The sequence below is a fragment of the Chrysemys picta genome, chromosome 2 (assembly GCF_011386835.1).
Source record: "Chrysemys picta bellii isolate R12L10 chromosome 2, ASM1138683v2, whole genome shotgun sequence".
NCBI classification, from domain to species: Eukaryota; Metazoa; Chordata; order Testudines; family Emydidae; genus Chrysemys; species Chrysemys picta.
In genome coordinates this window covers 68,207,575-68,230,327 of record NC_088792.1, presented here as the reverse complement: position 1 = coordinate 68,230,327, position 22,753 = coordinate 68,207,575, and the positions used below count along the sequence as shown (strand labels likewise).

The window sequence follows — 22,753 nt, the reverse complement described above, 5'->3', positions numbered from 1 at the left end:
TTTTAATCTAAAAATTCAGTGGGGAAAGTTCAGCTAAAAGATCCTGGTAATGACCTTACTCTAGTTAATTTTCCCTTGGAAAAACAGTGATTTAAATTAATTTAAAATATGTTTCCAATTAGATGGATGTTTGTACTACCTAGTCATTACATGTTCTTTATTGGAAGTAATTCTACTCCTGCATCTAGGCTTAATTGGAAAAAATATATATGCAAATGCATTTATCCATTGGACCAGAACTCATATTTTCCCAAAGTCAAATGTAACTTTAAGTTAAGCATTTTCAAATTCCGTTCTAAATCTACAAGTGACCATTTTCAAGTGGGGTGCTAATTTAGGCCCTGATCTTACAAGAAGCTCTGTATAGCCAGATACCCTTGAAGTCAAAATAACCCTGTGCAAGGGGTAGGGACCCATCCGCACAAAACTCAGTGCTGGACTGGGGCCTTAATGCAGGAAATTGTTCTCCCGTTCCCTAACATGGGATCAGATTGTGAACCCCTTACTCACACTGGTGAGCAGTTGTTTACCCATGTGTTGGTAATTGCTTGCTAAGGGGTCCAACAGTAGAAAAAAGTTTATCAATGGGAAATGAAATAACAAGAAGAGATTGCTCTGACTATATCTGCATTTGAGACAATAATCTTCTAAGGGAAAAGCAAAGTTCCGTATTTGACAGTAGAAATCTCACAGCTGGGGAAAAAGGGGAAACCGAACATTTCACAATTTGAATTCCCAAATATTGTAATGGTCTTGCACTTTCCCATTGCATTCAGTCACTATAAGCCTGCATCTAGGGTGACCAAATAGCAAGGATGATAAATCAGGACAGGGGGTGTGGGGGTAATAGGCGCCTATAAAAGAAAAATTCCCAAATATCAGGCTGTCCCCATAAAATCAGGACATCTGGTCACCCTACCTGCATTCCAAGCTAATTATCTGTCTCTGGCAACAAGAGGTGACTACTTGTTTAAAGAACAGGTTTCAACACCAGCCTTGCAAAGTATAAAACTAATCATTTAATAGTGAGCCCATTCTTGAGTGATGAGTCTTTCCTATAGTTGTAAAAATACATCTGGCTATTTTCCAGATATGTTTGAAAACTTGTGGCCTTTTATTTATGTCCTCACATATCTTTCCATGGCAACAGGTCACAAATAAAGAGGTTATCAGGTCACGAGGTGGTAACTAGGAAGCAGAGATAAACAACATAGGAAAAAACATTCTTGATTATGCAAAATATTTTGGGAAGGAATGACAACTTGGATCAATTTTTAAAAAAGAAAGATGGAGATTAAAAAGGAAAACCCTCTCCCCTGTCCACCCTGCTGCCCCACAGATCCCCACCAACCTGGTGCAAGAGTGCATCGCAGTTCCTAGAAGTACTGGAAATGTCATGTCAGCACCAGCCAGTCTGTTTTCCTGGTGCTGAAACATCATTTCTAGAGGAAATGCTTCAGGGAATAATATTACAGCATGCCTAGACATGAGACCATGGTTCCACGTGTCAGTGTAGCAACATGGCAATAAAATCATGGGGGGAAGAGGGCAGGTAATTAAACCCTACTGGAGGCAGCAGGGCTATTTAATATTGTCAGAGGGTCTTGTAGCATTGCCTTCTAAAGATATAGTTTGGCTCAGTTGTTTTATCCTTTTTTTCCAACGTTTTATTTTGTTTAAGTCCTTGCACTGCGCCCATCACCATGGCATCTGAGTGACTCTGCTGTACAATAGAGGAATGAAGTAAATCTATTAATGAATTCTAAGAACAAATTTCACACTCATTTTTAGTAGGGTTAAGGGTTGTAAGAACCACAGTGAAGCAAACCTCCTTCCAGGTTCAGATCAGTTAAAGATCCTTATTATTATTGTTTGTTTATCATTCGTGTTACCATAGTGCCTAGGAGCTCCAGTCATGGACAAGAACCCCATTGTGCTAGGCATTGTAAAACAAAAAGACAGTTCCTGCCCCAAGGAGCTTACACGCTAAGTCCTCCCTCCCTCTCCTAGGGACCCAGCCTGAAGGTTCCTGAGGATTGTATCACGAGAAAGGAAGCCACGTAGAATACTGGAGAGTCACAAAGTGGGGGAAAAAGAGGAGGAGACAAAATATTTGGATGGTTAATCTGACCAAAACCTCCCTTTATGCCCAACACAAATTTGTAATATGATTTAATTTTCTTCTGTGGGCTTCTAAGAATATTGATACCCAGTCCTATAAAATGAACATGGTAGATTATGCTGATTTAAAGGGATACAAAAAGTTTATAAAATGCAGCGTTATTGATGTTATTGCTACCATTATTTTTGCTTGCTTTGTGATGACAAATGAATGCTTTTAGATGATGTATTTTTCAGTGAAAAGGAACAAAGTGTTATGCTGGGGGTTGGGTGAAACCTCAATGAAACTGGTGAGTGTAACAATTGCCCTTCATTCAAGATAAACGTAAAAAACAATTAAGCTCCTTTATGGACTAGATAGCTAAACAATAGGAGCCACCACCCAAAACACAGACCACATGCCAGGTTGGTCTGAAACTAAGCTATGTGGGCAGAAAGGTTTTACTAGAGGTTTAGTGTAAATGTAGGGGTCTGGGCATTGTTTGAGGGAACTGCGTATGTGTGGAAAGAGGCAGCAGAAACACCACAGATGCAAACAGAAGGTGGCAGAGAAGCACCAGAAACAACCTGAGAAGCGCTTGAGAGAGAGAGAGAGAGAGCTTTTGGGCAGCATGTTGTCTAGAAAAAGGCTTGGAGCTATGAGCAAAGAAACTGCCTCCTGCAGTTTGATTGTTCAGGGAAACAGGACTGTGTACATTCTTTAGAAATGAACAGGATTGCATCAAAGAAATAGCTGACTCTCTATCTCAGTTTCTTCCTCCAGCTGGAAACAACCTGCAAGAATGTTGGCTAACCACTCAGGTCAAAAGGGGTAACAACAGTATATCCTCTTCCCCCTTACCTTTGCTTTGTTCTTTAGACTACAAAGTGTTTTTTTTCTGCCAATAAAATCGGTTTGCTAAAGACTACTGAATACAAAAGGGAAAATATTTCAAGAGGTACATCCATGAGAGGAGAGATTTAAGGCATCAACTCAATTTCCATTGTTTCATAAATTCATGCCATATTTGCTGATTAGCAGAGATATTTTATTTAAATAAGGAATTTTCCCTCCCAGCATCTCTTCTCTTACTGGATGGAACAGTGAAGACATAATTCTGAATTTCCACACTAATCACACAGTAACAATTTGTGACATCGCAAACAAAGGAATAGAAGATGAGCCTGGTTGGTGAAGGAGAAAGCTCCTGTTCAAACACCTCATGAAAATAATAGCCATGGGACCTAATGGCCAAGTGAGCTGCATTTATATAAATGTTCCCTTTCTATGGGCTTTAAAATGCCACCTCCCTTGTAGAAAGGGGAGGTCTTTTTTTTTTTTAAATCAGAAATTCAGTGTTGTTTAATATTATTCAACCTGCAGGGAGGTAAAGTTCCCTTGTCTATCTATCTTCATCGCCATAACATCTAAACACCTCATAACCTTTAATTCATTTAGCCTCACAAAATCCTTGTGAGGTAAGGAAGTATTCTTATCCCCAGTTTTCAGATGGGGAGCAGGGGCCTAAACAGGCACGGTGACTTGCCAATGGTCAGACAGGAAGCCTGTGGCAAAGCAGGACTGGAACCCAGGTCTCTGGGCCACAATCTCAGTGATAGGACACTCTTTCCTCAGATGGAAATATTTAGAACAGATGGAATATTTAGGTATATGAAGTATTCATAGAACTACTATATAAAAAAGGCATTGTGGGTGTCCCCCCCACGCGCCCTTTACCAAAGCAAGATTGTTGCCAATGGTGTATATTTCTTGTGCTAATACTATACTGAACTTTTCTCAGTTATTCACTTCTTTTTTAACATGAAAATTGGGACCAAGCCTTGAGGACATAAGTTTTGTCCTTGGTCTCAAAGAGTAAAACCAGCTTTGTCATATCTGTCTATCCATCCTGGCAAGAGGGTTGTTTAGATGACCTAAATAAATCTTTTCCATCTCAAACTTCTACAGTTCTCTGAATAACGCTTTCCTTTAGTTCAGACTTAATTACTACACAATTTACTCCCAGGCATGGGTGTGAAATAATGTTGCCTTCATCCCAAGCATTTTTAGCTGTACCACATACAGACCCCTGCCCTTTCGTCTCTAGATACACAGGAATACATTACAGGCAGTTGTGGTATAGTGCAATGCCTAACTAACAATCACAGAGCTATCAGTACTGCAGGTTGTGAGAGCCCCTTTCCTCTCTTAGTACCACTGGGTCCAGATAGAGACACACATCATTCTCCAAGGGTATTTGTAATGTGGTATCCCCATTTGGGGAAGAGAGGGCACGAATGCCCCCACCCACCCACAGCTTTTTGCACTGGTTGTAAGTTCCATAACTGTGGGTCTGGGGAGACATGTCCAACCACTTTTAAGCAGTGGTCTTGTACTAAATCAGTATGGCTGTTGCTGGAGCGGTCCAAAACCTTGCTCTGGCCGAGTGGTCCCAACATCACTGAAATTTGACACACACCCCCGTACAGATGGAGGGGGGTTGAGCCAAATTTCAGTGACTGGCATTCAAGCACTGCAACCAAGCACATCGGGTCTCAGTGGCACTCAGATTTGACCTTGCTGCTTGTCTATCCAGACAGAGGGGTGGCCAGACCAAATGGGTCTCAACCTGAGCATGGGGAGTCTGTTCCTGTGTGGTAAAATGCAGGGGAGTCTGCCAAGAACTCGACATTTGGCGGCACCATCTCATGCACTGTTTGAGTAAGAGAGAGGGGAGACTCCCTGGCCAAAGGAGACCCAGGGAGTGGGGACTGGAGTGTGGTCCCTGCTGGGAGGATGTGGGACTGGAATTCTTTGAGTTGGAACCACTATCAACCAGTACTTACTGTAGTCTGTTGTGTGTATTTTTCCTGCTACACTTGAGAGAACAGGGAGAACTTTCCATTCAAAATTCCCAGCTACTAGTCCCCTACCAACTCAGTCTGTAACAACAGATGGATCAGGTCCATCATGGACAAAAAAAACCCAAAATACCAAACAACATGCACTGGAAATTGTAACAGTGAAAACAGAAAATACAAATATTGTTAAATACTAAATGGCTGACATTGTTTGTAAAGAGCTCCTGCAAGCTAGTGCTAGCAATGCACTGTGGAGTATTCATGTAGTATAGAAAGGCCCAATTCACAGGTCAGTACAGGTCAGTCTAAGCTTCCTCAGCAAGTATGTTGCATCATCTTAGGGCTTATCTACACTACAAATGCTCTGCCAGTATAGCTAATACTAGTATAGCTGTGCTGGCAGAGCCTCCAGTGCAGATGCAGCAGATGCTGACAGAAGTTTTTCTGTGGGCAGAACTGCACACTGGGGGTTTTGCCAACATTGCTGTATAAACTACAGGTGGGTGGTTTTCCCCCCACTCTCCTAACCGACATAGCTGTGCCAGCAAAACTTTGTAGTGCAGACTAACTAAGCCTCTCCCAACACTTACCAATGTGCACCCTCCTACACATCACTCGTGATTTTGGCCCATTAGTCTTAGGGAGCCTAAAATTGTGTAATTCCATGTGAATGACCTGGAAAAGAAGGGAGCATCAGGAAAAGCAGGTACTAGGAGGATGTAAGAAGGTTTAAGTTAAAGTAGGTCACTTTCTTCCTGTGCTATCTTCCAGCTCCTCAGCACCAACATAGACCAATTTGCATCCACTTAATTCCACCTATTGAAGTCTAATTTACACCCCCTATAGGTCACCTCTGAATTTAACATGATGTGTATTTTAGGACTTCTGCTCCCTTTTGTAAGGTTTCAAATACAAACTCCTTTGATTTTAGTCAAACTGAACTGGTGTCTGACTGTTATCTGGGGCAGCTCCTGGCAGGTGCACTCGGCGGGAACTGAACTCTGGCCTCAGAAGAGGAATCTAAAGGTAATTTTGTTTGTGTAGCAGGTCACAGGCACAGAGAAGGCAGTGAGCTGTCTTTGAGCAGTGCCACAACAAATTGTGAGCACGTGGGCCGCTGTTGGGGTGCAGATGGTGATGTTATCCCAGGCTTGCGTTAAGCAGGAAGCACACAATTCCCTGCTGACATTAATGGTGCTTTGCTTGACAATGATCAGCAGCAGGAGGTACATGTGTCTCCTTTTCTGGTGAGTCCACATCCTTCTCTTGCGCTGCTCCCTACTAACCAGGAGCTATCCCCTACATGTGAGTAAGCCCAGTGGGATCAAACTTGGAAGAGACAGAAATATTTAGAGGCACCAGTGCCAACTTGCAGCATATTATAGTGTTATAACATGAGCTATTTTACTAACCCACCAAGGCCCTCCCTCTGTGGGCAGGAGAGGAGTGGGGAAGAGCTTTAATCATGGTCGTTGGGGAGGGAAAGAAAACAAACTTGAGCTGGAACCCCACTTCTCTTTTTCTTCAGGGAGATACCCTTCCCCATCCTCCCAGGGATCATTTCCCCTCACCCAAGAGAGGCCAAGGCAGATGAGCCTTGGGTGTATGAGAGAGTAATGGTCAGAAGGGTGTGGAAGGGGGCTGAGAAGATGGAGAGGGATGAGTGGCAGGGGTGCCGGAACAGGAGGGGTCAGGGGCCATGGCCCTCCCACTTTTAACTGGCCGTGAGGGTGAGTGATGTGGGGAAGGGGTGGAGAAGAGTGAGCGAGGTGGGTAGGGTCTTGGGGGAAAGAGGTGGCACGAGAGTCGGGGAAGGGACAGGTGTGAGGGCAAGTCTTGGGGGGGGAAGGAATGGTGCAGGGCAAGGTTTTGGGGGAAGGGACAGTGCTAGGGTGGGGCCTCGGGGAGAAGGGGCAGTGGGGGGAGCGAGTATCGGGGGAATGAGTAGTGAGGGGGCAGAGTCTCAGGGGGCAGCACAGCATGGGGGGTGTAGCCCCAGTTCGGATGCCTGTGCCCCCCCACCCACACTTTTAGGGTGCTTCCGACACTCCTGATGAGTGGGGGGCAGGGGGGCTGCCTATTATTTTCCTCAGCAACTGGAGGCTAGCAGGAGAGAAATGGAGTGGGCAACGAGTGTGTGAAAAACTATGTGCATATGGTGGCTACATTTACACTGCACGTCTCTTGTGGCTGCATGTAGGGTGTGTGTTGCTACATGCCACAGTGAAAAGCAGGCTGCGTCCACACTCGGTGTATAGCTACCTGTGTCAGTGAAAGGCTCTGGCAAGGGGAGGCAGTGGAGAAAGGCTTGGCAGCACGGAGCTGCTGGAGCCTTTCCCTCTGTCCCCTGCCTGGCAGAGACTTTCCCTGTGATGGGGAGAGGCTCCAGCAGGTTGCTGTGGTGGGGGAAGAAGACTCCAGCTGTGGAAAGACATGGGAGGCACCATTTGGGCAAGTAGAGTGCTGTGTAGGGTACATTCCTGAGTGCATAGCCACAGAGTTCAGGTGTGTCTTTACTCACCTAAGCAGTGTCTCAGTGTCTACACTGCTATTTATACCCTTACTGAGGGACAGGTAGTGTACATACTCTACATGCTGCTGAAAGGAATGTACAGTATAGACATATCCAGTGTGTGTGTGTGTGTGTGTGTGTGTGTGTGTGTGTGTGTGTGTGTGCGCGCGTGTGTGTGTGTGCATAGGCGCCGACTTCCCCCTGCCCCGTGAGTGCTCAACACGCCCCCCCCCCCCCCGCCCTGCCTCTGCACCGCTCTTGCCCTGCCCCCATTCCACCCCCTTCCCCCAAGTCCCCTCCCCGCAATGCCTCTTCTCCACCTCCTCCCCTGAGCGCGCCGCATCCCCGCTCCTCCTCCACCCTCCTGGAAAGTCCTAAGTGCTGCCAAACAGCTGTTAGGTGGCATGGGGGTGGGAAGTGCTGGGAGGAAGTGGGAAGAGCGGGGATGCGGCATGCTCGGGAGGTGGGTAGGAGGCAAGGCGTGGGGAGCTTGGCTGTCCGTGGGTGCAGAGCACCCGCTAATTTTTCCCCGTGGGTGCTCCAGCCCTGCAGCACCCACAGAGTCAGCGCCTGTGTGTGTGTGTGTGTGTGTGTGCGCGTACATATGGGAGGGTGTCCCCATATACAGAGAGGGCTGATTGACCTAAAGAAGCTATGGATTCCGTTTCAGTTTTCTTCAAACGGAGGAATGGATTTCTAATGATAAAGTTTCAGAAATAAAGGTTTATGTGCTACATTGATAAGGGTTTTATTTTCTGTAAGAGCCAGGGAGACAAAATTATCCCTGCTGTGACTCTATTGAAGTCAGTGGAGACACACCGGGAATGAAATTGGAATTCAAATTAGTCTCAGAAAGCTTTTTGAGAGTACAGCAGCACCTGGATTCACATGGAGATTGCCTGGGGTTGTTTGAACATGCTGGGGGAATAACATGAAAGTCAGGTACTTTTGACCCATCTTGCTCTTGCAATTGCAGAAGCACAGTGCTGGTGTTTCACAGTGTTATTGTTACTAATCTCACAGATAAAATATGATGGGATTGTACAATATGGCACTGAATACAGAGCTCTTGTGGGGCTGATACAGCAGCCTTAATGCATTGGCCTTTAGAATTGCAGGCTTTAGCAGGGATTGTGTTGAGTATTGGTTTTAACAATTACACTCTCTGTAACTTTGTATTGTGATGTCAAGCTGCTGAATTTTAGAGGCTGCTTTATAAAGCGATTAAAACCCCCGGAGCGCCGCGCTGGCCAACCCCCCCCCCCCAAGCACCGGGCCAGCCAAACCCCCGCCTCCCCCCCCGAGCCGGGCCGGCCCAGCCAAACCCCGGGAGCAGCGCGTCGTGCCGCGCCGGGCCGCCCAACCCCCCGAGCACCACGCTGGCCAACCCCCTGCTCCTCTGAGCGCCGCACCGCACTGCACAAATCCCCGCCCCCCAGCACCGCGCTGCCCAAACCCCTGGAGTGCCGCGCCGGCAACCCCCCCCCACAGCGCCGCGCTGCCCAAACACCCCAGCGCTGCGCCGCCGAAGCCCCTGCCAGTGGCGTGGCGCAAAAGCCCCCCCCCCAGCACCGCGCCGCTGAAATACCGCCCCGCACTGCCCGGCCGAAACAAACAAAAAAAACCAAGAACACCGCGAGCGCCCACCACCACCCCAACGTTGGCTGCCCCTTCTAAGGTGCCGCCCCAAGCACGTGCTTGGTCGGCTGGTGCCTCGAACCCGCCCTGCTTTTGGCAATTCGGAGCCAAGTATTGAATGGGACTAGAGCAGTGGTTCTCAACCTATTTATCAGTGTGGGCCGCATATGCAGCTCTCTATGTGTTAGTGGACCACATCCACACAATATATATATACTATTTGTATGGCCTTCCCTGAGGATGTCAGATGGGCTGCAGCTGTGTGCTGATTGGGCCACAAATGGCCTGCGGGTTGAGAACCACTGGACTAGAGAGACAAATTCTCGTACTCCAAAAGGTGGGGACTGAGGTACATTGACTGGGCACCATGTGCACGTACTGATATCCTAGTTGTGCCATGAGAGGGGATTGAACCGAGGACTTTTAGCTCCAAAGCACAGTCTGCTACCACCTGAGCTAAAAGACTAAGTCTGCTAGCTGGGAGCAGTACCAAGCAGCTATCTTCAGTTGATCAGCTGCATATGAGAGGACACATTGCACTTTGCCAGTGTCACACATAGGTCATGATGAACTAGATTTTCTAAAAAGCAAATACATATACTGATGTCATTGCTGACTCACTTCTTTTGAGGGGTTTTGAGAAGGGGATTGAATGAGAAGAGAGTGGTGTTCATACCTGCTCTGTTCTGACAATAGAGCTGTTCCTAGAGCTGTCAAAAGGCCCCCTTCACAAGCACTAAATCATCATTTAAAAAGGGGATAATTCCTTGGCCACAGATGTTTTCACTCAAAAAATCATAAATATATACCTGAAGATTGTTGCGTACAGAGTGGTGGTGTCCTTGCGGGGAGGGTAAGAGGAGGCTGAATGAATGAAAGCAAAGCAGCAGAAAGTTTCACTTTCTGGAGAGTGAGCACATACTCATTAAGAAACTGGCCTGCCCAGCTTGTTGTTTATGGTTAGTTTTGACCAACAGCCAAGTGGGAAATGCACCTGTGATGGAGTGTCAGTGACTAGAGGCCTCTCTCCGCCTGGCAGAGTCTGTCAGTCAGAATTTGGGCAAGCCATCAAGTCAGATATTGGGAAGACAAGCGTTTAGACAGCTGCTGTGATTCTAGTCTGGGATGAAGGTGAGAGTGATTGCACGTAGTGGAAGAGAAACATGTTAAATATTTTTTCTGTGGTATCACTTTGTCTGGAAATCTGGTTAAACAAGCTAACCTACCCTTTTTTGAACTTAAACTATAATTGGTTTTTATAAATCAGATACTTTTGAGCAGTGAAAAACTGAGAACCCGATTCTGAGCTGAAACCAGTATTATGCTGATGTATCTCCATTGACTTCAGTGGGTTTTCAATGGTTATCCATCTGTATGTCCATATGGATCCTGACCCTGCACCGGGATCCTACTCCAGAGGGACTCTGTGCGGGCATATGGGCAGAACTAAGGGTATAGTTTGGACCCTGTCTGAGACAGGGATTTTCCAACCCCTAGCTGAAATAGGCAACATGCCAAAGGAAAATTAAATGCTGCAGCAGTTTTAACATATTTTTTATTTTGAAGCAGCTACTACACACAAAATACATGCATAGGACTAAATAGTGTTCATGTCCTTGATTTGGATATAAGAATAACCCAGACCCTAACAATAATTTAGGTGAAAAATGATAAAACGCTTTCTAATTCAAGACTGATCCCATTCCACTGAAACAAACCAATGGGAGTTTTTCGACCGAACTCAGCAGTACATGGTATTTTTGCACAATCAAATCAAAGCTTTCCCAAAGTGCTTCACAGTAACCTGTATTTATAGAGTGACCAGATAGAAAGTGTGAAAAATCAGGATGGGGGTGGGGGGTAATAGGTGCCTATATAAGAAAAAGGCCCAAATATCAGGACTGTCCCTATAAAATTGGGACATTTGGTCACCTGTGTATTTATAACATTGTTGGGTTGACCAGCACATGCTATACCCATCTACACAGGCAAGTCTAAACTGTATTATAAAACATGAGTAGTCCCACTGAAATCAGTGGGATCAATCATGGAACAAGGTACTATTAAGCAAGAATAACGGGGTCAGAATGTAGCCTATAATGATATTTAACATTACTATCTTATTATGTATGGTTATTATGCAATTTGCTCCAATTGCTGCCTGTTCACTTGAAATGGATTTAAAGAATATTACTAATAAAAAAATATGTAATCTAACTTTTATTTCCAGGAATAGAAAATAACTGGTATTCTTTTAAATAGAAGCATTTACAATAAAGTGTTGTAATAAACAGCAACCGTCCCACCTTAAAATGTAAATGTTGATGCACATCTGTAAGTGCTTAATAAGGGCCTATCCTCCTGATTTCAAGGAGCTTTGAATCAGGCCGCTAGTGCAGCAAAATAGGATATGGTCTTAAGGCCTGATCCAACTGTCACTGAAGACAAGTCAATGGGAACTCTTTATTCAGGAGTCATTTTAGTGATGCTTTTGCATACTTATCCCAGATGTGCCACAATCCCGGAATTAGGGACACTATGACAGTCTGCAATATTAAAAATCCAAATTCTACCATCTGTTACACCTGTGCAAGAGAGGCTGTATTCAAAGTAACCTATGGCAGAATATGTTTGTTTATATTTTGTTGTGTTGTGACTAAGCTAGAGACAGGAGAATTCAGAAAAATGTATAGAACCACCAAGCCTTTGGTACTTTGAGATCTAAAGTCTACAAGAAGCACTTCACCCTTTTTAATACGACACTGTTTTTTGTTTCTTTTGATCAAAGATAAAAATATTGTTCCTTCTCCCAAATAGAATAAAATCTTCTGCTGAGGTTCAAATACTACAACCTAAGAAATTCTAAAAGGTTCTTAATTATGGATTCTTTCTGAGGTTGAATTACCCGTCTCTAAACTCAGCTGAAACAATGTTTTGGTGGGAACTCTGAAAAATATATAGTAAATTAACTCTATCTACAGATGCAATGTAATAAATGTTCAAATCTCTTAAGTAACTAAAAACCTTCTGCAGCTCTTGCTGGTGAAAGTGAACAGCTTGTAAAAATACCCTTGTTAAGAAAAGTGATTGGAAGCAAGATCAGTGAAATGTGGTTTTTATTTTCGATCTTGTGCCCAGAGTGTCTTTACAGCCAAAATGTGGGATATAATCTGGCATCGGTTGAGTCCAACAGTAACTGGATTCCGTGCTTGGATAACTATATTCCAGAAGTGTTTTTCTAGCTTAACTGACAAATCCAGACCTGTGACTGAGACAATGTGGAGTAAGTAAAACACCTGCTGACCTGCTTGTTGGGTAGCTACTGAAAACATTTTCGGAATCACATTGCTTCAGGGAACCGCTTTGTGCATTGCAGTACTGAGGCTAAGGGACTGATCCAATCCCCATTAATGTCGGTGGGAATTGTATCAGGCCCTAAACTGGTAGGATGAAAAACAGCAGAGAGAGGAAAATCTGGATGATGTATTTTGATTGGATGAAAAAGAGTGCCCAGGCTGCCCGGATTTGAAACCAGTGGGAATTTTACCATCAGCTTCAATGGGTTCAGGGTTTGTCCATTTGCAGAGTATTTCCATACTGCAAAATCCATACTATAGTTCTAAAGTACGAGGATAAATATATTCTTCTGTGATAACAAAACAATGTGGGCTAGAGTGTGCTGTTGGGGACAGCCCAGTGCTGCCGTCCCACCACAGGAGGATCACTGAGAGCTCTCCTGGAGTACAGGGGAATATGAATCATAGAATCATAGAATATCAGAGTTGGAAGGGACCTCAAGAGGTCATCTAGTCCAATCCCCTGCTCAAAGCAGGACCAATTCCCAGCTAAATCATCCCAGCCAGGGCTTTGTCAAGCCGGGCCTTAAAAACCTCCAAGGAAGGAGACTCCACCACCTCCCTAGGTAACGCATTCCAGTGTTTCACCACCCTCCTAGTGAAATAGTTTTTCCTGATATCCAACCTGGACCTCCCCCACTGCAACTTGAGACCATTGCTCCTTGTTCTGTCGTCTGCCACCACTGAGAACAGCCGAGCTCCATCCTCTTTGGAACCCCCCTTCAGGTAGTTGAAGGCTGCTATCAAATCCCCCCTCATTCTTCTCTTCTGGAGACTAAACAATCCCAGTTCCCTCAGCCTCTCCTCATAAGTCATGTGCTCCAGACCCCTAATCATTTTTGTTGCCCTCCGCTGGACTCTTTCCAATTTTTCCACATCCTTCTTGTAGTGTGGGGCCCAAAACTGGACACAGTATTCCAGATGAGGCCTCACCAATGTCGAATAAAGGGGAACGATCACGTCCCTCGATCTGCTGGCAATGCCCCTACTTATACAGCCCAAAATGCTGTTAGCCTTCTTGGCAACAAGAGCACACTGTTGACTCATATCCAGCTTCTCGTCCACTGTGACCCCTAGGTCCTTTTCTGCAGAACTGCTACCTAGCCATTCGGTCCCTAGTCTGTAGCAGTGCATGGGATTCTTCCGTCCTAAGTGCAGGACTCTGCAATTGTCCTTGTTGAACCTCATCAGGTTTTTTTCAGCCCAATCTTCTAATTTGTCTAGGTCCCTCTGTATCCGATCCCTACCCTCTAGTGTATCTACCACGCCTCCTAGTTTAGTGTCATCTGCAAACTTGCTGAGAGTGCAGTCCACACCATCCTCCAGATCATTAATAAAGATATTAAACAAAACCGGCCCCAGGACCGACCCTTGGGGCACTCTGCTTGAAACCGGCTGCCAACTAGACATGGAGCCATTGATCACTACCCGTTGAGCCCGACGATCTAGCCAGCTTTCTATCCACCTTACAGTCCATTCATCCAGCCCATACTTCTTTAACTTGGCGCTTTAATATGCAGCTGTTATACCCTTTCATGAGGTCCTGCTCCGACGGGTCAGTGTGGAGGATGGGAGAAACACAAAGTCAATGGGACTACACACAAGCTTAAACTTTAGCATGTGCTAAATTGCTTTGCTGATATGTTCTCCCCACCCCCAAATAAACTCCTATTCAAAATTGCTCCATTTGAAAGTAAAAAGGCTATTTTTCCAACTGTCAGCAACTTAAACTCAACCTTGAATCTGAAAATCAAGCCACTGCAGCCTTTGTTGGTTGCATGGGATCAGATTGACTGGCTGTAAGCAACTGGGATGCTTCTTTATTTCCCGTGAAGTGGGCTTTTGTTAGTACATTTGTGTCAAGTTTAGTACTTGTGGCATGCACAGAGCTGGATGTAGCAAAACCGTGGTTTTATTTATTATTCAGTACACATGGCGTGCAGAGTACAAATAGCTTGTCTCAAATGCTGAAATTTACAATATTTTTGTGTACCAAATAGTCTTGGAAAGAATCTAAAAAAGAAACCCAATTTAAGGAGATCATGCTGCGTGGAGGCAGTTTAATGTTCTTTTTTTCTACACTTCTCAATATGAAGGATATTTTTCTCACATTTCCCAACCTGCTGCAAAGTAGAATACTCAATATATTTGCATGGCAGTACCCAGAATGCACTTCCAGCTCAATCTATTTCCTAGAGGTGCTGTTTTTTTTTAAACTGCAGGGTTTTGGCTGTGCTTGTATGTTCAACTACTTTTCCATACATGGTGACGTGGGCTAGCCATGCTGAGTACGAACCCGCCTGAACCCCATGAGTATGTATTCAACATGACTGATCTGTGCTGCCCATGCTGTCTGGACTACACTACTAGTGTTTGCATGCTGACACTGTGGGAGCTAGCTGCCTACATAAGCTGGGAATCACAGTTGCTGCGCCAAGTGTAGCTGTAGCTAGAGTGGGGGGCAGTTCCTGGCAACTAGAGCTTATAGTCTAAATAGGCAAGACAGATTCATAGATTTTAAGGTCAGAAGGGACCATCATGATCATCTAGTCTGATTTCCTGCACAATGCAGGCCACAGAACCTCACTTACCCTCCCCACTCCTGTAACAGACCCCTAACCTCTGGCTGAGTTACTGAAGTCCTCAAATCATTGTTTAAAGACTTCAAGCTACAGAGAATCCACCATTTACACTAGTTTAAACCTGCAAGTGCCCCATGCCACAGAGGAAGATGAACCACCCCCCCAAGGTCTCTGCCAGACTGACCTAGGGAAAATTTCCTTCCTGACCCCAAATATGGCATACAGACACCAGGTGGGGGTAGGGGAGTGACTTGCACAAGATCTCTCTGCAGGATGGGGCTAAGTCAGGAATGGAAACCAGGTCCCCTGGTTCCAAGACCAGAGCACTATCCACTAAACCACATTGCCTCTTTAAGTGTTTTTTTACACCAGTGGAAATTCCTAGTATAGACAAGACCCACTGGGCCAAATCACTTTTTATACCAATGCAACATGTACATAGTCTAGTGGTTTGCACCAGTGCAGCTACCTTGGTGTAACTATACACATGCAGGAAAACCCAGTGCAGACAAGTCCTTAAGTCGATGACTCTCTATGGAACCCAGAGCTTACAATTTAAATGGAGATGCTAATAGAAGTGCTCTAGAACTGTACCAGAATACCTTCCTGCCTAGCATTCTTAATTATTTATATTAACACTTTTTATGGGGAGACCGTTTCTAATTTGCCTGTAAAGCTAAGGTTAAATAAAGATGAATGAAATTCATACATGTTTTATTAAATAATGGTCATTAAGAATTAGCAAACTGATTCTGAATAGGAGTCACGTGGCGAAAACCCTGTGCAATGCTTCGAAAATGTCACAGTAAGTAAAAGCCTAGATTTAAATGACAAAAACAAAGATATTCGTGGTAATTTAGACATAGGATCTCATTCTCCATTGCCCAAAGACAACACTACTCCGGTGGTGAAAAAGGGATGTGGGAATTCTAGTATACACTGACTCTTGGCCACGCCCCCCCCAACCCATCACAGCCCTCAACGTGGGGCATGCAAGGGTTCAGCCAAAGGAAAGTGGTATGGCAGCAACCCTGTTATATTCCGGCTCCTCATGGCTGATGAAACAACCATTAAGAGACAGGGGCAGTTGGACATAACTTAAAGCAGCCGTAGCTTGTGCCAGGCTGCTATAGTTTATGTCAAGCCCCCAGGCAGCCCCAAAATATGTGGGAGGTGCTTTGCATAGCTCAATCCGAATGAAGAATCAAGCCCTTTAGATTTAAATAATCAAATGATGAATATCATCCCAGTAAGAATTACAGGCTTTCCAGACTCTTCTGTGCAATGTGAGTTATATGCAGCTCCTATTTTAGGAACAGCTTTTAGCTGAATTATGTAACAAATTTCAATCTGGAATTAAAATGTCCTGATTTTGACTGGTTTAAGACACACTCTTAAATGTAATTTTTGTGTGTTGTGATGCTATGATGAAATTCCAGTCCTTGTGAAGAGTATGGAATTGCATTCAATGGTATTTTATGTGAATAAAGAGACAGACACAGTCCCTGATCCAGTGAATAAGTGCTAGAATGTAACTTCTCAGCTATCTGCTTCAGCTAGGGGTGCAATTAATCTACAACACTTCTGTCAGATTCGTTTTCCTAGGAATTTACTTTGGAAATTTTATATTAATCCCTCTCTTCTAACGTTGGCCGGTGCCAGATGCTTCGGTGGGACTGAATGAATCAGGGCAATTTACCAAGTGATCCATTCCGTGTTATCCAGATCCAGCTTCTGGCAGTCAGAAATTTAGGGACACCCAGACCATGGTGTTGCATCCCTGACCCTCTTGGCTAATAGCCACTGAGGGACCTATCTTCTAGGAACTTATCCAATTCTTTTTTGAGCCCACTTATACCTTTGGCCCTCACAACACCCCCTGGTAATGAGTTACCATTTACAGGTTGACTGTGCGTTGTGTGAATAAATAATTCTTTATGTTTGTTTTAAATCTGCTGCCTATTCATTTCATTGGATGTGTGAAGGAGTAAATAACAGTTTCTAATTCATTTTCTCCACACCATTCATGATATTACAGATCTATGTCTTGTCCCCCCTTAGTTGTCTCTTTTCTAAGCTGAACAGGCCCAGTCTTTTGAATCTCGCCTCATATGGAAACTGTTCCATGACTCTAATAATTTTTGTTGCCCTTCTCTGTACTTTTTCCAATTGTAATATAGCTTTTTTTGAGATGGGGCGATCAGAACTGTATGTAGTCTTCAAGTTGTGGGGCGTAGCATGGGTTTATATAATGGCATTATGATATTTTCTGTTTTGTTATCTATTCCTTTCCTAATGGTTCCTAGCATTCTGTTAGCTTTTTTTGACTGATGCTGCACATTGAGCAGGTGTTTTCAGAGAACTATCCACACTCACTTCAAGATCTCTTTCTTGAGTGATAACAGCTAATTTAGATCCTGTCATTTTGTATGTATAATTGGGATTACATTTTCCAATGCGCATTACTTTGCATTATCATTATTGAATTTCATCTGCTATTTTGTTGCACAGTCACCCAGTTTTGTGAGATTCCTTTGTAACTCTTTGCAGTCAGCTTTGGACGTAACTATCTTCAGTAATTTTGTGTTGTCTACAAACTTTGCTGCCTCACTGTTTTCCCCCTTTTCCAGATCATTTACGAATGTGTTGAATGGCACTGGTCCCAGTACAGATCCTTGATTTACCCTCCTATTTACCTCTCTCCCATGTGAAAACTGACCATTTATTCCTACCCTTTGTTTCCTATCTTTTAACCAGTTACTGATCCATGAGAGGACCTTCCCTCTTATTCCATGACTGCCTACTTTGCTTAAGAGCTTTTGATGAGGGACCTTTCAAAGGCTTTCTGAATGTCCAAGTATACACTATCCACTGGATCTCCCTTGTCCACATGTTTGTTGACACCCTGAAAGAATTCTAATAGATTGGTGAGTCATGATTTCCCTTTACAAAAGCCGTGTTGACTCTTCCCCAAAATAGTCATATATTCTTTACTATAGTTTGAAGTTAGGATCAACTCTGGAGCCTCTTTAAAAAATTGGCATTACATTAGCTATTCTTCAGACATCTGGTGCAGAGGCTGATTAAAGTGATAGGTTACATATCACAGTTAGTAGTTCTGCAAGTTCATATTTGAGTTCCTTTAGAACACTTGGGTGCATAGCATCTGACCCTGGTGGCTTATTACTGTTTATCAATTTGTTCCAACAACTCCTCTATTGACATCTCAATCTGGGACAGTTTTTCAGATTTGTCACCTAAAAAGAATGGCTCAGGTATGGGAATCTCTCTTTGTAGTGAAGACTGATGCAAAGAATTCCTTTTGCTCATCTGCAATGGCCTTGTCTTCCTTGAGTGCCCCTTTAGCACCTCGGTCATCCAGTGGCCATTCTGATTGTTTGGCAGGCTTCCTGCTTCTGATGTATTTAAAAAAAAAATTGCTGTTGGTTTTTGGGTCTTTCGCTAGTTGCTCTTCAAATTCTTTTTTGGCTTGCCTAATTATACTTGACTTGCCAGAATTTATGTATCTTTCTATTTTCCTCAGTGGGATTTGACTTCCGATTTTTAAATTATATGCAGTGTCGTTGTAGCTGTGTCAGTCCCAGGATATTAGAGAGATAAGGTGGGTGAGATAACAGACGTTGGCCCAATACAAGATATTACCTTATCCACCTTGTCTCTCTAATTTTTAAATGATTTCTTGTTGTCTAACTGCCTCTTTTACTCTCTTGTTTAGCCATAGTGGCATTTTTGTCCTCTTTTTTTTGGTGGTGGGGGGTTATTTATTTATTTATTGTAGTCTATAATGTGTATGCAGTTTGAGTCTCTATTATGGTGGTTTTTAAAAAGTTTCCATGGAGCTTCTAGGCATTTCACTCTTGGGACTGTTCCTTTTAATTTCGTTTAACTAGCCTCATTTTTGTGTGGTCCTCTTTTTTGAAGTCAAATATTACTGTGGTGGGTTTCTTTGGTACTTTCCCCTCTACAAGGATGTTAAATTTAATTACATTATGATTGCTATTACTGAGCCATTCAACGGTATTGATTTCTTGGACCAGGTCCTGTGTGCCACTTAGGACTAAATCAAAAATTGCCTCTCCCCTTCTGTGTTCCAGGACTAGCTGCTCCAAGAAGTTGTCATGAATGGTGTCTAGAAATTTTATCTCTGAATCTCATCCTGAGGTGACATATTTCCAGTCAGTATGGGGATAGTAGAAATCCGCCATTGTTACTGGGTTTTCTGTTTTCGTAGCATCTCTAATTTCTGTGAGCATTTCACAGTCACTGTCACCATCCTGGTCAGGTTATCAGTAGTAATATATTCCTATTGCTATACTCTTACTATTCAAGCATGAAATCTCTATCCATAGAGATTCGATGGCACTGTTTGAGACATTTAAGATTTTTTTACTATATTTGACTCTATGCCTTCTTTTATATTCAATGCCACTAGTGTGACCTACTCTGAAATTCCTATAGATTTTGTGCCATGATATTACCAGGCCCCACTGATTATCATTGTGCCACCACGTTTCTGTGGTGCCTATTATAACTGGATTAAATACCAGGCACTCAAGTTCACCCCTTTTAGTATTTAGATTTCTTTTATACATTTGTGTATAAGCACTTATAAAATTTGTCAATATTTAGTTGTGTGCCTTGGTGTGATGTAATTGAATTGGCCCCTTTTTCATTTGACTTTTTCTCTTCAGCTCCTACCCTTACTCCTGAAGAATTAATACAATTATGGAAGAGTTAGCCAGATTATTCTATTGTGCCCCACCCATCGGCCAGCAATAAAAGTATCAGCTAACTTCTGGTTGCAGAATCTTTATTACTAGTGATGATATATGAGTCAGAAATAACGCAACTTGATTTTCAATTCCAAGGCTGAGTTGGTTAATCTGAGCACATGTGATATGGAAGCCATTGAGGGAATGCATGCAGATTCCCTGACTGGACTGTAAACTTTGAGAAGTTTAGTGGCACAAAATGTTTCCTGCCTGAATGCCAGTGGCAAAGGGAACTAGTAAGATGCAGATTCAAGAAGTTTCCCTGGAAGAGAAGAAATGTCATTTGAAGTAACCTGGGTGGTACCTTTCCTTGGAATGAAAGTAAAGTCTCAGGGCTCGGCTACACGGGGAAAAAGCTTGCAGTAGCTAGTGCGCACTAGGTACTCTGAACTAGCTACTCCACACAAACTCCCCATGTGATTGCGTTTACTGCACCCTCAGAGTGCCTTTGTGCATTAAGGGAGTGCATTAAGCTAACCATCCAAGGGCACTCAGTGCACAATAAGGGTATCCACACAGGGTATTAGTACGGAGTAGCTAGTGTATTTTACATTCACCACCTTAGTTTACTGTGCACTAAACTTTTCATGTAGAAAGCCCTGAGTGTTTGGTGAGTGGATTTAAGGGTTAAGGCTGAGCTCCTCAAAGGTATTATGTGCCTAACCCCCACTGAAATCAATGGGAGTTAGGTGCCTAAGCACCTTTGGGGATTTGGGCCTAGGTGCTTTGACAAAAGATGTGGTTGTCCCTCTAATGGGTGGCTGAAGGTTGTCCAGTTCTCTAAGAGAGCAACTGAGTGTATGAGAACCCAAGTAATGCTTTTAGACAGGGCTATGTTTACTAAGTCCAACTAATTTTAATTTGGTATTTATTTAGATGCTAGTTCTCTTAGTAATTTCTTTGTATGTTGTTATTCTTTCAAACCTGGTTGAATTCTCCTGTCCTGGGTTAGTATATTGCTGTTCAATTTTATTAATATTTATTTACATAATCTGTCTCCTTGTCTATGGCAAATGCAGTGCTTGAACTAACACTAAAATACAAAAGGTAAGGAATAGAATCTAACGTGAGCACATCTGCACATGGTGCCCACTGTTACAGAGGAATCCGGGGAGACACTTTCAGCCACAATTAATTTAAACTCTAAAAATTTGGCAGCTGTAGAAATCTAGGGATAGATTCTGGCCACTATTCCAGCTCCTATATGCCACTCGACATTGGCCTGCAGGGCTAATAAAGAGACTACAATGGGTCAGAGGAGAATTCCCCAACCAAAGGAGGAGTGGAGGGCTGATGTAAGTGGCATTGTGCTGCCCTCCCTGGCCCTGGGGATGGGGATGGAATGGGGCCCGAGGGGACAAACCTGTAGAGCTCATGCTATGGGGATTCTGGACTTCAAACAATCTAACCCTGGGAGCACCCGGGGATGGCTGGTTGTCCTGCTTTATGTCTGGGGAAAGCAAGTAAAGAACATCTGAAATCATCACTGACTCCTTCAAAGAAGGCATTCCATAAGCCATCCAAGGCAATGCAATAGTCCTGCCAGTTCTGACAAAACCTACCCTTGACGTCAATGACCTTGCAAAGTACTCACTGCTGCACCCAATTCCAGCCGCTCCTTCCTGAGCAAAGTGAGCTCAGATGGTAGAATAGCTCCTGACCTTGCAGAGACCAGGCCTCCATACTTATTCTGCATGTTTCCTCTGCAAGCGACGATACCTCTGACATACACACAGCACGTAGCAGGAATGGGTGGAACAGCTATCTGCAGGCTCTAATCATTCCTTGCAGAATGTCATGATGCTTCTCCTCCAGATGGGGTCCTGTTGGTCTCAGCATCGTCATCCTTTCTCTTCAGCATATATATTTGAAAGCACTCAGAGAGACTGTGAGATGAACTACTGCATCAACAGTATATTGAAGGCCTTCAGGTGCATGTTACTTTCTCCACCAATGCAGCCTCTGCCATCACCTACCCACCACAGCGCCTAGTGTGGGATCCCTGGACTCTTGCCAATAGTGCTTTGGTATTTTAAAGGACTGTGGGAGGTCAAGTTCTCAGATCCAAGTCTCATCCAAAAGACAGAAACTCCAGCTATACAGTGCCCCAGCATTTAGTATTGTCTAGTATAGTATTCTGGCTGAAAACAGCTGTGACAAGTCACTAGATTTTGTTTCCTCAGAATTGAGCAACATTGAGAACAGGAGTAAAGGCCACCAATGAAATGATATATGCAGGTAATAGGTTATGATTGGTTGCCTTCAGTTGAGTGAAAATTATTCATCTTAGGTGGAAAATTGATCAGGTTTTTTTCCCCTGCCCCTTTCACTTCATAACCACTTTAGAATATTACTTGGAAATGTTAAAGGAAAAACTCTTAATTCTATAATTATTGTATTGCAGTGACTCAAGAGCATGAGTACCAACCTCAGGGCTGATGGTTAGGAACCAGGGTACAAACTCCAAATTGATATGAGTTGTATACTTAGATTGCACCAACCAACTATCAAATGGAGACTCCTCAGGCACTATACCTTCCTTAACATGGAGTCACAGACAGTCCCCTTAGATACTCTGATCTATCTCGCCATCCAGGTGAGCCTACCTTTGTGATCGATGGTCCCTTACACCAAGTATCACAGCAATATTCAGGTTACTCCCAGTCCCAAAGGACCAGTCACTTACCCCAGGTCAGTTGCATCTCACACCAAAGACCATGCTTGTGGCCAATCCTTTAATAAGCTATATAAAGATTTATTAAAAAGGAAAAGGAAAAGGAGAGTTATGTACAAGTTTAAAGCTGCTAAATATAGATACACAAATGAGTTACAATCTTAAGTTTCAAAAGTTTCTATAAACAGTAAACTCTATATGTCCTTTAGGGCTAACCCAGGCTAAGCAGCTGGGGA

The 22,753-nt window shown here is 43.7% G+C and overlaps 1 protein-coding gene across 3 annotated transcripts in view; it reads left to right on the top strand.

Annotated features, from left to right (window-relative positions):
- COLQ (collagen like tail subunit of asymmetric acetylcholinesterase) overlaps window positions 1-22,753 on the top strand; it is a 66,755-nt gene that overhangs the window by 4,780 nt on the left and 39,222 nt on the right. The window lies entirely within an intron of this gene.